Genomic DNA, 16,185 nt, shown 5'->3' on the forward strand with positions numbered 1-16,185 from the left:
GCCACCCCACAGATGGCACTGCTTGGGGGTGCCAGTGGATAAACCATCCAGATACCCCTTGGGCTGTAGCCTATGCCAGCTTCGGTGCCTGGAGCCAGCCTGTGTACTCCTGGAATCTCCTCCTTTCTTGGCTCATGGGGTCAGCCAGTCCCTGAAGCAGGGGTGGGAGGCTAGAAGCCCCCTCCCACAGGGCTCAAGCACCAGCATGTTCTCCACCTCCTGGCATGCCTGAAAAACCCACTTCCTCATTCTTCTTCAGACAAGCAACGCAAAACAAAGGCTTCTACAAAGAAACTCCAGAACCCACTGCCCGGTGGTTTTTCAGAAATTGCCGACTGCAGTTACCAGACCCCTGGTGGAGGCCGAGCTAATGGGGCCAGGAGCTACTACTCAGCCACCTGCCAGGATAAGGGGACAGAAAGCTTTAGATAAAAAGGAGTGGGAGAAATAAAGCAAGAATGAAGGAGGGGAACCCAACATTTAAATGTCTACAATGTGCAAGGTTTTACATGTTTGGCCCAATTGAATCCTCAAAAAAAAAAAATCCACCAGGCAAAGCTTATAATTCACATTTCAGAGGTAAGGAAACTGAAGCTCACCTGATTTAAAAACTACCTCCTAGAGTGTGCGGTTTAGATGTGCAGCAGCAATGGGCTTCTTAATACCGAATCCCCAGATTCGACAGCTGAGAAACAGCTGGCCCAAGCAGTGGCTGGTCTGAGTCAAGGTTACAGCCAGGAGCAGAGCAAATATTTGCTTTCCTGGGGGCAGAATAGCTACCATGAAGAGAGGAGAAGAGCTGAGCCACACACATGCAGTTTCTCTCTCAAGACCTGCAGAAGGCACATCTGGAATCTGGGGGACCCAGGAGACTGTAATAAGGATTCTTTCACAGGGAAGAAGAATCAGAAGTGGAAACCCAGTGTTCCTGTCTCCTACAGTATTTCCTAGTTTTTTGCTCTCTTAGCCTGTGGACTCCCCAGCCAGCCTGTGACCCATCAAGGTGTCACTGTCCCACTGGATGGAGGTGAGACATATGGCATGTGGTCCTGCCACCGGGTCTGAGGCTGCTGTTCCAGGGACTAAGAGTGCGTGTCCCTGAATCCTTCTGAGACCATTGCAGGGGCAATGTGAATTCAGCACCCAGAAAGCACAGAAACAGCTAAGAACAGTCTGTGAATTAAACTAGTCTCAAAACTACACTATACCTCAGGCCAACTGTTCACCTTGTTATATTTCCCACCCCAAATTGATGTTTTGACATATAGACTTTATTATTCAGGTTTGGTGAGGCCAACAGATCAGGATACAATAGCAGAGTGTATCATGAAATGATAAAAGCTATATATGACAAACCTACAGCCAATATCATACTGAATGGGCAAAAACTGGAAGCATTCCCTTTGAAATCTGGCACTAGACAAGGATGCCCTCTCTCACCACTCCTATTCAACATAGTATTGGAAGTTCTAGCCAGAGTAATCAGACAAGAAAAAGAAATAAAGGGTATTCAATTAGGAAAGGAGGAAATCAAACTGCCTCTATTTGCAGATGACATGATTGTATATCTAGAAGACCCCATCGTCTCAGCCCAAAATCTTCTCAAACTGATAAGCAACTTCAGCAAAGTCTCAGGATACAAGCATTTCTATACACCAATAACAGACAAAGAGAGCCAAATAAAGAGTGAACTGCCATTCACAATTGCTACAAAGAGAATGAAATACCTAGGAATACAACTAACAAAGGATGTAAAGGACCTCTTCAAGGAGAACTACAAAGCACTGCTCAATGAAATAAGAGAGGACACAAACAGAAGGAGAAACATGCTCATGGTTAGGAAGAACCAATATCATGAAAATAGCCATACTGCCAAAAGTAATCTATAGATTCAATGCTATCCCCATCAAGCTACTAATGACCTTCTTCACAGAACTGAAAAAAAAAACTTTAAACTTCATATGGAATCATGAAAGACACTGCATAGCCAAGACAATCCTAAGCAAAAAGAACAAAGCTGGAGGTATCACACTGCTGGACTTCAAACTATACTACAAGGCTACAGTAATCAAAACAGCATGGTACTGGTACCAAAACAGAGACATAGACCAATGGAAGAGAACAGAGACCCCAGAAGAAACACCACACATCTACAGTAATCTGATCTTTGACAAACCTGGCAAAAACAGGCAATGGGGAAAGAACTCCATGTTTAATAAATGGTGTTGGGAAAACTGGCTAGCAATGTGCTGAAAGCAGAAACTGGACCCCTACCTGTCACCTTACACTAAAATTAACTCCAGATGGATCAAAGATTTAAACATAAAACCCAATACCATAAAAACACTAGAAGAAAATGTAGGCAAAACAATCTAGGACATAAGCAAGGCAAGGACTTCATGACTAAAACACCAAAAGCAATGGCAATAAAAGCCAGGGTAGACAAATGGGATCTAGTTAAACTCCAGAGCTCTGTACAGCAAAAGAAACCATCATTAGAGTGAACTGGCAACCAACAGAATGAGAAAAAAATTTTGCAATCTACCCATCTGACAAAGGGCTGATATCCAGAATCTACAAAGAACTAAAACAGATACACAAGAAAAAAACAAACAACCCTATTCAAAAGTGGGCAAAGGATATGAACAGACACTTTTCAAAAGAGGACATATATGAGGCCAACAAACATATGAAAAAATGCTCGTCATCACTGGTCATTAGAGAAATGCAAATCAAAACCACACTAAGATATCATCTCACACCAGTTAGAATGGTGATCATTAAAAAATCTGGAGACAACGGATGCTGGAGAGGATGTAGAGAAATAAGAACACTCTCACACAGTTGGTGGGGGTGTAAATTAGTTCAACCATTGTGGAAGACAGTGTGGCGATTTCTCAAGGATCTAGAACTAGAAATTCCATTTGACCCAGCAATCCCACTGCTGGGTATATTCCCAAAGAACTATAAATCATTCTACTATAAAGACACATGCACATGTATGTTCATTGCAGCCCTCTGTACAATAATAAAGACCTGGAACCAACCCAAATGCCCATCAATGATAGATCGAACAAAGAAAATGTGGTGCATATACACCATGGAATACTACGTAGACTTAAAAAACAATGAGTTCGTGTCCTTTGTAGGGACTTGGATGAATCTGGAAACCATCATTCTCAGCAAACTAACACAAGAACAGAAAGCCGGACACTGTATGTTCTCACTCATAGGTGGGTGTTGAATAACGAGAACAGGTGGACTCAGGGAGGGGAGTATCACATACTGAGGACAGTTAGGGGGTAGGGGAGAGACAGTGGGGGGTGTGGAGGGAGGGGAGGGATAACATGGGGAGAAACGCCAGATATAGTATGCACCTAAAGTAAAATAAATAAATTGAAAAAAGAAAAGGCAGTGTTATACTCCAGATCCCAGGAGGAGGGGCACACCACACCATGGTGGTTGGGAGAGTGCCCAGGGAAGCACTGGGGGTGTCAGGAGGCTGAGGGAGTGAGGGGATGGTGTGAGCAAGAGCCTTTCTGGTGGTTTCTGTGGGAAGGAGTGGGTGAGGCAGGGTAGGCAGGCTTAGGATTGGCTGGTTTGAATGGCTTCCGTGGGCTCTGGGGTGCATGGGCTCATGGGCTGTGGATGGTGATCCTGAGGGTGAGAGCTCTGTAAAGGAAGTAGTTGGGTTTTGGCTTTGGATTGGTCAATTTGCATTTGAAAAGCATGTTGCAGAAGCAGGCAAGCTGTTTAGGATCTCTAGGAATTGGCTAAACCCGGGAAGGGCAGTATCTCCAGGGTCAACAAAGTCCCAGAAGCATCAGAAACACATGGTTAATACAATTGAGACAGCTGAGTGCAAAGGGGTTCCCAGAAAAACTCCAACAGGCCTGCACACTGAGGTGGAGTCTTGGGAATTTCAAGCCATTTGCAGTGGGGCGGAGACTGGTCCCTCCTCTTCCTGGGTGGAACCTGGGATTGACTCAGCCTGCGAGGCAGGAAGCACATTAGTAGCACTCTGGCTTTGCGGAGGGTCCCTATTTCTCTTTCCCCCACCTTTTTGCCCAGTAAATTCCATTTTTTCTCACCCTTCAAAGTATCTGCAACTGTAGTCTCTCATGGCCATGTGAGAAGCAGCCGGCTGTTAGCTGAACTAAGGAAAAGGTCCCACAGCACAGTTACATCCTGCCTGGTCTGCTGCAGCGCATCACAAGTTCTGCACGGAAATTAAACGGCCAAAAGTAAACAGCCAACAAATTAAAGGTACTCCCAATTTTATTTTATTTTACTTTGTCGAGTGTACCAAATATCCTTTATGAAGCACAGTAAAACAACTGCCATAAAACTTGAACGGAAAAAGCTTAGTGCTGCATAGAAATGTAGTCTTGTGTTTATAACCTCGGCAATATCTAAAAAGAATCTATACTAAGCCTCAAAAATTTTAAAATTAAAGCCTGAGTTTCTCCACAATTCCCTCTTGCTCCATCCCAGCAAAGACGCTGCTGCATCCAGGAGAGGGGACTGTAGTCAAGGCTGTCTTCCTGCTTCTGCAGGGAAGGATGTGGCTCCTTAGGACATTACATTGGCCTCATATGTCCCCTTTTAATGTGTCCCAGGTGTTTATGCAAGGTTGGCACAACCCTGACCCAATCTGCAGTGAATTTTAAGACAAGCCATTCCCTGGTCCCTGGAGCAGGTTTTGTGGACAAATGTTGCTCCCAGGAATTCACGCCAAGTGCTAAAACAGTGACCGCAGCAGCAGCTCGGAGATATTGGAGGGAAGAATGGGAGATGCAGGTGGACCTCAGTTTAGTATCAGCATCCCTCTGCTGATTAAAGCCACAGGGTGGCCCAGTATCCTAGTTCAGTAAGCCCTTCGGGACAGTCTCACTCCTGCTGTCTCAATTTCTATGGTTAAGTCTAGAACCCGTGACTTGGGAATGTAAGCTCTTTTGGGCCAATTATTCCAGCAGGAGTTAGTGACAGTACCAACTTGAGCTCTGAATGAAGAGACCTCCCCCGACAGGCTTTGTGTGAGCAACATAGCTGTTTATTCACCTGCGTGCGGAGGGGCTGCCTCTGAAAAGAGAGTCAGCAGAAGGTGGTAGGACAGGAGTTGGTTGTATAGGCTTGGGGTAGGCAGTGGAAAGTTACAGAAGTTACAGTGTAGGGTGGTTTTTGCAAGCTGGGAGGGGGGTCATAGGGACTGGAGTCACGAGGTTGACCAAGGTTGGTTACAAAATCCAATTGCTTTATCAATTGGGGCAGGAATAAGGAACAATAGAGAGTGTCTCAGAGTTAATTAGGCATCGCAGGGGTTGATCATTTCTTCCCCTTTTCATGGTCTTCTAGTTACTTCAGATTTTTCAGGAACTCATCTGGAGCGTACATGACGTCAGAGGACATCACAGGCTTGTAATTAGTCAGAGCTTAAGCTTACCATGGTGTCCTTGGCACCTTCAGTCAGCCTAAAACACCTTACACCTTTATCACATCTGAGAGAAATTTCACCATGGATCTTAACTCAGTAGTTTGGACCCTAGGCTTTCTTGAATAATCTTCAGGGATAGCTCCCCAGTCTCCCAGTCTCCAGGCCTTTTCTGGAGCCTTTCTTACCTATCTAGCATATTCAGAGCTTCTCACGTGCTTTTCCTATGAGCCCATGAAGATCTGGCTTCTTAGTGACCAAGCTTTCCCACTCTGCTGTCCTTAGACAGGGACCATGACTTCCTGCTACGGAAGTTTCTAGGCCTCTGCACCTTTTCTGAGAAGAGAGCTCTTCAGCTCCACTCCAGGTACAAAATCGTCCTCAGCACATCACCCACAGTGCTTCCATCTCTCGGTGAGGATGACCTTCTTGCCATGTACTCCTCAGTATGCAATTCTTTTCCTCAGCTTTTGAATGTTCAAGATGCAATAGAGGGCTTCTGTTGCATAGATATTTTTTGGAAGTGGAGAGATATGCCTTGAGTGAATGTGTACCAGTTAATCACGGGTCCTCAGTTGCAGACTGGGATCCTCTAGAGAGGTGAAATATCAATGCCACTCATATCTGGACCCATGCCCAGGAGCTCTGCTGTAAGTGATTGGGGTCCTGGGTGATTCTCATGAGTGGCATGGGTTGGAATCCCCGGGTTGACTTCTTTTGTTTCTAACACCTGTGGTCTGGTACTCTGGGCCCTTTGCTTTCTGTACTAGAAATTAATTAATTCACTTATGCTTTATCCTAGCATACTCCTCTAGATTTTTGTCCCATGTGGGTTTTCCTTTTGGGACCTTTAAAATCAGTAAATTTAGACTTGCTGAAACACTCTGTATTTCTGATTTTAAAGACAAGCAAGGCAAGGCCCTGTCCCGCACCTCCAGTCTGTCTAGGAGCGTCAGTACTTATTCCTGGAGTGTCTGTGTCCTGGTGTTTTCCCCCAGTGGTCTGTTTAACTATCCATGTGTGCCCCTGGATCCCTCAGAGGAATCCAGCCTGATCGATGCTGTTTGGAAGCTGAGGTCTACAGGTTTCCCAATGTCAAAGATGTATCAACTAAATGAATGGATGAAATCTGGTGGTGCTTGGTGCCCATCGGGTGTGGGATGTTCTCACGGCTAACAAGGAAGTTCTTCCCTATAATCTGAGGAGAAGATTTGTATAGCAGCCCAGAATTCATTCCCTTTTGCTCAAACATCTGTCTTCTTTCTCTTTAAGATTGCCTGCTGCCAGGCTTTCAGTAGCACTCCAGCCTTGAGCTCCTTTATCTCATTGGGAAAAGAACCCTCACGTTCTCCCCTTTAGTTTCAGCCTTAACATATTCCCAATGAAGTAGGGGACACCTGAGAGTTTGGTGTGAGCAGAGGGTAACTTTTCCAAGTCATCATGGGTATGATTCTGTGTTTTCTGTTCTCCGGATTCAGAGTTTCCTGTTTAAAAGCCTGAAAGACTATCACCGTTGGGCACAGAGTACTTGCTGAGCTCTGACTAATTACAAGCCTGTGATTAAATTATTTCAGACTCTAATAAAAATATTTTCAGAAGAAAATTCTTTGGGAATTACGTAGAGTGCAGAGTGTATTTTTCTTGGCAAACACTTGGACTTGTCATGTCTTTCTGAGTCAGCTTTTCCTAAACAATGCCCATCCTGGGGAAACTCAGGAGACGTATCTTCAAAGTCAAAAGGCTGGGTTGATTTCAGATAGCCCCTGGAGTCAAAGAATCCCGATAAGACTTCTCATGGTCTGGCCGGTGCATTTGTACATATATATTTCTCCTCTGTCTTCTTTGTTTAACCCTTTGTAACACGCTTGAAATGACAATCTTTCAAGGGAGAAAATGTATGAAGGGGTTACCTTCAGTTTCCCTTTTCCCTGTCCCCCTATCCCCTAAATACAAATTATCTGGTGGTAGAGTGGGGTGGCTTAGGGGGAGCATGAGTTTCTTGACTTTCCCATGCCAACTGAGAACACCTACACCAAATTTTTAATTAAATCACGAATTTTCTTCAATAGCCCAGCATTTTCTCAGTTTCTTCCTTCTTAAAAGCAGATTTTTTAAACTTTTATTTTAAATTCAGGGGTGCATGTGCAGATTTGTTACAAAGGTAAACTTGCGTCCTGGGGGTTTGTTGTACAGATTATTTCATCACCCACGTATTAGGCCTAGTGCCCATTAGTTATTTTTCCTGATCCTCCCACCCTCCACCCTCCTCCGATAGGCCCGATTCTGTGCTGTTCTCCTCTATGTGTTCATGTGTTTTCATCATTGAGCTCTCACTTATAAGTGAGAAAGTGCAATATTTGGTTTTCCGTTCCTGTGTTACTTTGCAAAGAATAATGGCTTTCAGCTCTGTCCATGTTCCTGCAAAGAACATGGTCTTGTTCTTTTTTATGGCTGCATTGTTTTCCATGGTGTAAATATAACACATTCTCTTCATTCAGTCTATCGTTGATGGGCATTTAAGGTTGATTCCATGTCTTTGCTGTTGTGAATAGTGTTGTAATGAACATAATGGGTACATATGTCTTTGTAACAGAATCATTTATATTCCTCTGCCTGTGTACCCAGTAATGGGATTGCTGAGTTGAATGATATTTCTGTCTTCAGGTCTTTGAGGAATTGCCACCCAGTCTTCCACAATGATTGAACTTATTTACACTCCTACTGTGTATAGGAGTATAAATAATCCTTTTTCTCCACAACCTTGCCAGCATCTGTTTTTTTTTTTTTTTGGACTTTTTAGTAATAGCCATTCTGATTGTTGTGAAATGGTATCTCATTGTGGTTTTGATTTGCATTTCTCTAATAATCAGTAATGTTGAGCTTTTTTCATATGATTGTTGGCTACATGAATATTGTCTTTTGAAGAGTCTGTTCATGTCCTTTGCTCATGTTTTTAGGGTGTTGTTTTTTATCTTGTAAATTTGTTTAAGTTCCTTATAGATGTTGAATATTAGACCTCTGTCAGATGCATAGTTTTCAAAAATTTTTGCCCATTCTGTAGGTTGTGTATTTACTCTGTTGATAGTTTTTTGTTTTTGTTTTTTTGCTGCACAGAAACTCTTTAGTTTAATTAGATTCGATTTGTCAAATTTTGCTTTTGTTGCAATTGCTTTCGGCATCTTCATCATAAAATGTTTCCCCATGCCTATATCCTGAATGGTATTGCGTAGGTTGTCTTCCAGGGTTTTTATAGCTTTGGGTTTTACATTTGAGTCATTAAACCATTTTGAGTTAATTTTTGTAAATGGTCTAAGGAAAGGGTTCAGTTTTAATCTTCTGCATATGGCTAGCCAGTTATTTTACCACCATTTATTGAATAGGGAGTCCATTGCTTGTTTTGTCAGGTTTGTCAAAGATCAGATGGTTATAGGTATATGGTCTTGTTCCTGGGTTTTCTATTCTATTCAATTGGTCCTGGTGTCTGTTTTTGTACCAGTACCATGCTGCTTTGCTTGCTGTAGCCCTGCAGTATAGTTTGAAGTTGGGAAGTGTGATGCCTCCAGTTTTGTTCTTTTTGCTTGGGATTGTTTGACTATTCAGGCTTTTTTTGGGTTCCATATGAATTTTAAAATAGTTTCTTCTAGTTCTCTGAAGAATATCAATAGCAGTTTAATAGGCATAGCATTTAACCTATAAATTTGCGTTGGGCACTTTGGCCATTTTAACAATATTGATTCTTCCTGTCCATGAGCATAGAATGTTTTTCCATTTGTTTGTGTAATCTCTGATTTCTTTCTGTCACCCAGGCTGGAGTGCAGTGGCACGATCTCTGCTCACTGCAACCTCTTCCTCCTGGGTTCAAGTGATTCTTCTGCCTCAATCTTCTGAGTAGCTGGGATTACAAGCATGTACCACCACACCCAGCTAATTTTTATATTTTTGGTAGAGACAGGATTTCATCATGTTGGCCAGGCTGGTCTCAAACTCCTTACCTCAGATGATCTGCCTCAGCCTCCCAAAGTGCTGGGTTTACAGGCAAGAGCCACTGCACCTGGCATCTCTGATTTATTTGAGCAGTGGTTTGTAGTTCTCCTTGTAGAATTCTTTCACCTCCCTGGTTAGCTGTATTCCTAGGCATTTTAATCTTTCTGTGGCAATTGCGAATGGGAGTTTACTGCTGATTTGACTTTCAGCTTGAATGTTGGTGTATGGGGATGCTGGTGATGTTTGCACATTGATTTTTGTGTCTGAGACTTTGCCGAAGTTGTTTATCAGCCTAAGAAGCTTTTGGGCTGAGGCTATTGCATTTTCTAGATATAGGATCATGATGTCTACAAATGGATAGTTTGACTTCATCTTTCCACTTGGATGCCCTTTATTTCTTTCTCTTGCCTGATTGCTCTGGCCAGAACTTTCAATGCTATGTTGAATAGGAGTGGTGAGAGAGGGCATCCTTGTCTGGTAACGGTTTTCACGGGGAATGCTTCCAGCTTTTGCCCATTCAGTATGATGTTGGCTGTGGGTTTGTCACATATGGCTCTTATTATTCTGAGATATGTTCTTTCAATACCTAGTTTACTGAGAGCTTTTAACAGGAATGGATATTGAATTTTATCAAAAGCCTTTTCTGTTTCTATTAAGAAATCATGTGGTTTTTGTCTTTAGTTCTGTTTATGGGATGAATTGCGTTTATTGATTTGCATGTTGAACCAACCTTGCATCCCGGGGATAAAGCCTACTCAGTCATGAGGATAAGCTTTTGGTTTGCCAATGTTTTGTTGCTGATTTTTGCATTGATGGTCATCAATGCAAACTTTTTCTAAATTTTTCTAATTTTTTCCCTTGCCTAAAGTTTTCTTTTTTTGTTGTAATACAAAAGCAGGTTTCTTTAAAAAATCTATTAAACAGGTATTGTGAGATGCTGCACTTGGTGAGGGTTGGGAGAGACACAGCAGTGGGCAGCAGAGCACTTCCTTCCTCTCCAAGAGCTTGTGGAATGAGTGGGCATGACATCGTCACAGGACTACATGCTTTCCTCAGCTGTGCCAGCTTGCAGTGCCATGACACACAGGGCTACACAAGTGGTGACTATAAGTCTTCTTTAGTTCTAGATCTGTATAAATTAGGGCTGCATTTGGCTGCAAGTAACAGAAAAACCAAGAGTAATTTAAACAAAAATTGGTGTTTATTTTTCTCACATTACCAGAAGTATGGAGGGTCTGTAGCTCAGCGATGTCAGGATCAGTGCCTCTTTTGGTGTGGCCTTTTCCTCATAGTCACAAGATGACTGTTGGAGTGTCAGACATAGTGTCTATATTCCAGGCAGGCAGAAGGGAAAGCAAACATCAGCCACATTTTTACCTGTATCTGGAAGCCCTTTTCTGGGCTTGCTGCAGGGTTGTGCTTATGTCTCATCAACTGGAATTGCCATATGGGCTTCTCTGTCCCCAGGGGAGTCATCCCAGTCTTAAGTACTCAATTTTCTACTGTATATTAGTGCATACTTTTAAAAAGCATTTCTATTTTCATCAGTGACAGCCCCAATTTCCTAGCAAATTTGCAATTTCCACCTAGCAAAATGCTTCCGTGGGCTGGTTTGGAAGACAGCAGGGTGGCCATGCCGCATGAGCCTTCAGATGTGTCCCTCTGCTCTGCAACAAGGATCCCAGGCCTGCCTTTCCTTATCTTGGGGCAACTTCTTCCCCAAGTGGGGATATTGTTTTAAAGGTGAAGGGGGGCCAGGCATGGTGGTTCCTGCCTGTAATCCCAGCACTTTGGGAGGCCAAGGTGGGCCGATCACAAGGTCACGAGTTTGAGACCAACCTGGCCATTATGGTGAAACCCCATCTCTACTAAAAATACAAAAGTTAGTCGGGCAAGGTGATGGGTGCCTGTAGTCCCAGCTACTCGGGAGGTTGAGTTGAACCTGAGAGGCAGAGGTTGCAGTGAGCCGAGATCGTGCCATTACATTCCAGTCTGGGTGACGGAGAGAGACTTTGTCTTAAAATAAAATAAAATAAAATAAAATAAAGGTTAAGGGGCAGCGAGTGCTCCCTGATTTTGGAAAGGAGGTGAATCTGGGGTAAGGCAAAACGTCAGCTCTACATGCAGCACAACAGTCCCAGGATCTTCAGCCAGACAAGACCCAGGGTGGATTGACACATACCTGAGTTTCTGTTGAGCACGTGGCCTATGCTTTTATGCTGAGACTCTCAGAATGACAGAAAGACAGAGAGAAGAAAGGAAGGGAAGAAAGGAAGGAAGGAAGGAAGAAAGGAAGGGAGGGAGGGAGGGAGGAAGGGAGGAAGAAAGAAAGATGAGAGGAGAGGAGAGAGGGAGAGGAAAAAGAAAGAGAGAGGGAAAAAAAGAAAGAAAAAGAGAGCAGAGAGGGAGGGAGGGAGAAAGGAAAAAGAGCAAGAAAGAGAGAAGAGAAGAAGGAAGGGAGGAAGGAAGAAAGGGAGGAAGAAAAAAAAAGAAAAAAAAATAATCAAATAAGTAAAAATATCTATAAACTGGACCACAGAGGAGAATGTGGTCAATGCAAGCTACTACAGTATGCTGTGGGAACACAGGAGGGGTGGAGTGATGTCCAGGGTGGCTATGTGTGTCAGTGGTGAAGGGCAAGTAGGAAGGAGACAAGGTCAGTGCATAAGTCACAGAAGAAAGAATATCTTGTTTATTTATTCATTCATTAAGCAAATATTAAGTTTTCCTTTCTTGGCGAGGAAAAACAGACATGGCCCCTGCTCTTGTGGGAACTGAAGTGTCATGAAGAAGACAAAGATAATATAATGGCCCTTATAAAATGTAAACTTGTGGAAAGTAGGGAAGGAGAGAGCTGTGTTTGCTGTGAGTGGATATGACCAGGGGATTTCACCCACTCAGGGAGGTCAGAGAAGGATGTTTAAGGGTGGGTGAAATTTCAAAGAGGGAAAGAGATTCTATTAGGAGAAACAGACTGGGCAGTGTGTGCAGGGCTGGAGAGGGCAGGGCAGGTGTGGGGAAAGGCTAGTGGTCTGGACCTATGGAAATGGCAGAGAATGAATGAGAGACAATGAGGTAACAGGCTCTGTGCCTGGCATTTTCTATGTTTGGAATTTATGTTACACTTTGAACAATCCTGTAAGGTAAGAATTCCCTTAGTTTTGGTTTTCCTGGAGGTAGATTCTGAGATAAGACTTGGATGCAGGCAGTTTATGGGGGAAGTGATTCCAGGAAGCAAGGATGAGGGGGCAGGGAGACTGGGTCAGAAATTAGGGAAACACCATGCTAAGGGTGACTTATGGAGGTCACCTGATTTGGCCAATGGAGTTTGTATCCACCAGGACTCTCTCAAAAGTATATACAAATTCTCCCACAATTTTTTTCTTGAAGGAATGGACATAGCTCAAGAGTGAGGGGTCCCTGAGACATCTGCTATAGGTGTCGTATTCATTTTAAAGCCAAGGATCAGAAAATTCCATTCCCTTGCCTAGATTTACAAGGCTGGTAAATGACAGCAGAGACTTGAACTGAGGTAGATTGTGATGGCAAAGTTCAAAATCTTCCCATCATAATTTGCTGTCTTCTTCCCTATATATTGAAACATAATTATCAAGAATGTAATGATTCTAATGGATATTAATATCAATGTTGCTGTGATATTTTTTCTAACATTCATTAATTATTTTAGCCCTAAAGATGATGTTGAACCTCTGATTCTGCTACAGTGCTAAATAAGACTTATTGTGTCACTGGGGGACAGTGAAGAGATGACATGACATAATCTACAGAGCAAACCAACTGACTCTGAGAGTACTTAATCCAAGCATCACATTGTGAAAGGGATAAAAATAGGCCGTGGTAGACTAAAGATGCCCATGAATTCTTTGCTACTTCCGTTGATAAATGGAGTTAAAATCCTCCTTCTCCAAATGTGTGGTGGTCTCAGTGACTTGACCAATAGAATAAGACAAAAGTAACTTTCTGGGACTTGCGAGGCTTGCTCATGGGACCCCTGCAACTTGAAACTGGAACCCTTGAATGGAACACTTGCTCTTGGAGTCCTGAGGGGCCATTGAAAGAATCCAACTACTCTGAGGCTGCCATGCTGGAGAGGTTCCAGGTAAGTGCTCCAGTTGAGGGTCTCAGCTGAACCCAGCCTTCCAGCTGTCCTTGCCAAGGTGCCAGACCAAACCATCTTTTAGCCCAGTACCACCAAGTCACCTCTGTTGATGCCACATGGAATAGATGAACCATTTAGACAGGTGAGGCCTGCCCAAATTCCTCACCTACAAAATCGTGAGGTAAAATAACATACTTTTTATGTTAAACCTCTAAGTTCTGGGCTAGTTACTCAGGAATGGAGGACTGGAACCTGCCCATCACTTTCTATTTCCCCGAGTCACTGCGGTATTACTCTTCTTAGCAGGCTATGTCGCATCTTTAATGTAGGCCAAAATGTTAGGTTGAAGTTCCGCTGTGTGGACTAAGTTCTGTTACAGACGCATTTAGCAATCATTGGAAGTTTGGGAAGCTCTCTCTTTTCCTCTGTTAGCCATGCCTGGAACTTAGAATCACGCATCTGAAGAATCTGCCCTTGTAGGTAAAAACATGCTCCCTTCTTGTCATTGAATTTTAAGCTATGGGCTCAAGTCTCACGAGTTCATTTATAAACATAAGCATACAAAGCAGTAGAAGCCACACCTATGGTGAGGAGCTCTCCATGTGGGGTGGATAAGTAAAGCAATAATCATGGGCCTGCTTTCTGAGAGAAAGTATAGCAGAAAGTGGAAAAAAATCTTGGGGGAATGCCCACAGTGAAAGAGGCAGACTTGAAAGGTGTAAGAATGATCTGATAGACTTTGGGGACTCAGGGGGAAGAGTGGGGTGCAGGTGAGGGTAAAAGACTACACACTGGGTGCAGTGTACACTGCTTGGGTGACAGTGCCCCAGAATCTCAGAAATCACCAGTAAGAACTTATCCATGTAACCAAAACCCACTTGTTTCCCCAAAATTATTGAAATAGAAAAGTAACAGAGAGGCAGACTTGGAATTCGAAGGGATGGTTTGTAGAGCTCATGTCAAGGATGGAGGAGGGGTTCAGGCGTTGGTGTCCACGTCACAAAGATGTCCATGATAAGGTCACAGCTTATCTGCCTTGCAGGCACCCTCATGATAATTGGACATCTTATGACGTCCCCCTACCTCACCCAGTGGATAAGGGGCACATCTGGAGATAGCTGGCTGTGGTTACATAAAAAGCAAAATCATGGCAAGACTTTGCTCCCAAAGATGCCTCACTAAGTTAGTGATACAATTAGTGACAAAAAATTTTTTGCCCAGCAATACTTATGTGACGACACAAACTTATAGCTGAGGTCACAGGGAATTATTATGAGGGCGCCTGCAATGCAAGTAAGCTGTGACCTTATCCTGGATATCTTTGTGACTGAGTCACAGAAGACTCTACTGAGTCTTTGGTCTATTCTTACAACTTTTCAGTAAGGTTGGGTTATTAGAGCAGTCTAGTTCTGATTTTCTGTCTTTTATTTTACTTCAAGTTCTGGGATACATGTGCAGAACGTGCAGGTTTGCTACATAGGTATACATGACCATGGTGGTTTGCTGCACCTGTCAACCCATCATCTAGGTTTTAAGCCCCGAATGCATTAGGTATTTGTCCTAATGCTCTCCCTCCCTTGCCCCTACCACCATGAAAGACCCCAGTGTTCCCCTGTGTCCATGTGTTCTCGTAAGACCTGCTCTTGTTAACTTAAAAGTTTTAATTTCGTGATAGTTTTTTCTTTTGATTCACTGTTGTGTGCTTGTGGATGTGGGGGTTGGCCACTTCACATCCCTTTTATCTCCCTGAGGCTCACACCTCTGCTCTGGTTGGTGCTGCGGGAGGGATGGAGAAAGCCCTCAAAGGCCCGTGGCAGCTGCCTCTGGCCAGACTCCCGTCCCTTCCCTCCGGGCAGCACAGCCGGTCTGTCTTGCTCTGAATAGCCGCAGGGTCTGCTTGGTGCTTTAAGCCAGGGCTGCTGTCTGGAGGTGGGGTAAGGAGGGCAGGGGCTGGATTCTCAAGGATGCGGGGGAGGGTAGGCTCATTCTTCATAGTTCCCTGGGGCTTTTGACAATGGTAATACCCCCAGCACCTTGATCTCTTCTGACTGAGGAATCCTCAACATTTTAGACCACTTTCCAATAGCATTAAGAAGAAAAGGAGGCAGCCGGGTGCTCCCAGCACTTTGGGAGGCTGAGGCAGGTGAATCACTTGAGGTCGGGGGTTTGAGAACAGCCTGACCAACATGGTAAAACCTCATGTCTACTAAAAATACAAAATTAGTCAGGCTTGCTGGTGCCTGCCTGTAATCTCAGCTACTTGGGAGGCTGAGTCAGGAGAATCTCTTGAACCTGGGAGGCAGAGGTTGCGGTGAGCTGAGATCATGCCACTGCACTCCAGTTTGAGTGACAGAGTGAGATTCTGTCTCAAAAAAGAAAAGAAGAAGAAGAAAAGAAGAAGAAGAAGAAGAAGAAGAAAAGGAGGCTTCTCTTTTTTTTTTTTGAGACAGAGTTTTGCTCTTGTTACCCAGCCTGGAGTGCAATGGCGCAATCTCGGCTCACTGCAACCTCTGCCTCCTGGGTTCAGGCAATTCTCCTGCCTCAGCCTCCTGAGTAGCTGGGATTACAGGCACCCGCCACCATGTCCAGCTAACTTTTTGTATTTTTAGTAGAAACGGGGTTTCACCATGTTGACCAGGATGGTCTCGAT

General features: G+C 43.8%; 1 protein-coding gene across 1 annotated transcript in view; it reads left to right on the plus strand.

Annotated features, from left to right (window-relative positions):
- The first annotated feature begins 4,012 nt into the window (after positions 1-4,012).
- Positions 4,013-16,185, plus strand: part of IL1R1 (interleukin 1 receptor type 1) — a 154,035-nt gene continuing 141,862 nt past the window's right edge. Inside the window, exon 1 of the mRNA XM_017964107.3 lies at positions 4,013-4,266. The gene's annotated coding sequence lies outside the window, so the exon portion shown is untranslated. The remainder of the gene's footprint in view (positions 4,267-16,185) is intronic.

Source organism: Callithrix jacchus, chromosome 14 (genome assembly GCF_049354715.1).
Source record: "Callithrix jacchus isolate 240 chromosome 14, calJac240_pri, whole genome shotgun sequence".
In the NCBI taxonomy this organism is placed as follows: domain Eukaryota; kingdom Metazoa; phylum Chordata; class Mammalia; order Primates; family Cebidae; genus Callithrix; species Callithrix jacchus.